The sequence below is a fragment of the Aulostomus chinensis genome, chromosome 1 (genome assembly GCF_037954235.1).
Source record: "Aulostomus chinensis isolate RoL2024-O1b breed Wild chromosome 1, RoL_Achi_v1.0, whole genome shotgun sequence".
NCBI lineage: Eukaryota > Metazoa > Chordata > Actinopteri > Syngnathiformes > Aulostomidae > Aulostomus > Aulostomus chinensis.
Genome location: NC_141320.1, coordinates 4,055,550 through 4,056,881, shown reverse-complemented (window position 1 = coordinate 4,056,881; position 1,332 = coordinate 4,055,550). Strand labels below are relative to the sequence as shown.

The following is a 1,332-nucleotide window of genomic DNA, read 5'->3' as shown; positions in this document are numbered from 1 at the left end:
GAAACGAGAAAGATGTCTGCACGTTGACAGACGTGGATGTAAGAGTAGCAGAGGAAATAGTCTCTGAGAATCCAGCTTGAAGCCACACCCTCCTTGTTCTTCAAAAACCCAAACAGCGACCATCAGTCTCCCTCAAATCCTGTACTTGGGTTCAGTGTTGCTGTTCCATGTTGCAGCAGCAGGGGTCACTGTGATACCAGGTTCAGTTCAAGATTCCCAACTCCAGCTCATGTTGGGGACCTCAGTGGCAGGGCTCATACAAAAAGAGTCAACACGTTCATTTGTATAACAGAAAATTTCAATGATGTGGTGGCATTTTCTTTTTCTGTGCTGTCTGATTTTCTAAATATCAGGTTTAGATCCTCAAATTAACACTGGGACACCAAAAGAGAACACAGTAATTCTCCAGTGATCTGGTGTTGTTGTGTTCTTCTCAGCTCCATCATGAAGACCTGCTGGCACTGGGCGCTGGTGGAAGTTTGCAGCTCTCACTGGAAAGTCCTGAGGCTCCTCCCACTCTGAAGCAGGCAGTTGCTCCCAGCCAGCCCACACTTTCACTCTCTGGTGTAGGAGTGAAGAACAAAATCAGAATCAAGAACCATCACTCTTTCATTGGGGCTCCTTTCTCCTTGTTCTGATCCAGAAACTCAACAGCTTCTATCATTGATTTGACAGGAAATGTTGATGACACACTGGGATTTTTGTTCTCCTGCTGTCACTGTCAAGTGCAGCTTAACATGAGAGGTAGCAGGATCATTCATGTGTTCATGTTTCCAGCAGACAAGGAGGAAACCTGGGAGGACTTCACGGACTTTGATCACTGGTTCTCACTTCAGGTGTGAAAGCTTTTGTTTATGAAGTTTGAACTGAGCTGGCCAGGAGTTGAACTTAGAATCTTCTGATCCGAAGTCAGACGCGTTATCCATTGCGCCACCAGCCCTACAGAGGGGAGGGGCTTCAACAAACTCCTCATCATTTCCACCTCCAGGAGTGAAGCCTCCCGGGACCCAAGAGGCTCCAGCTGGCAGAGCTCTCACTCATTTCTCCACCACCTCGCTAACCTGAGCTGGAGCATCTGAGAACCAAACAGTGACCCCCTTCATTCCAGAGCCCCCACCACTTTAACCACAGCCGGCCGGCCTCCTCCATACTGCTACTAAAATTGAAGACTGAAGCGTCTCATCAAGAGATCTGTCACAGGCGTCTGCTGTGGAGGGTCAATCTGTCCGTCCACATTCAGATCATCGATGCAGCGACTCTGCTAGGATCAAACTACTCAGGATGAAACAGACCAATGTTGACATCAAGCAGCAACTCAGCAGCTGATCAACA

General features: G+C 48.1%; 1 non-coding gene across 1 annotated transcript; it reads right to left on the bottom strand.

Moving 5' to 3' along the window:
- Window positions 1-867: 867 nt before the first annotated feature.
- On the bottom strand, window positions 868-940 carry trnar-ucg (transfer RNA arginine (anticodon UCG)). Its single transcript has one exon. It is a non-coding gene; the product is annotated as a tRNA-Arg (tRNA).
- Window positions 941-1,332: the final 392 nt, after the last annotated feature.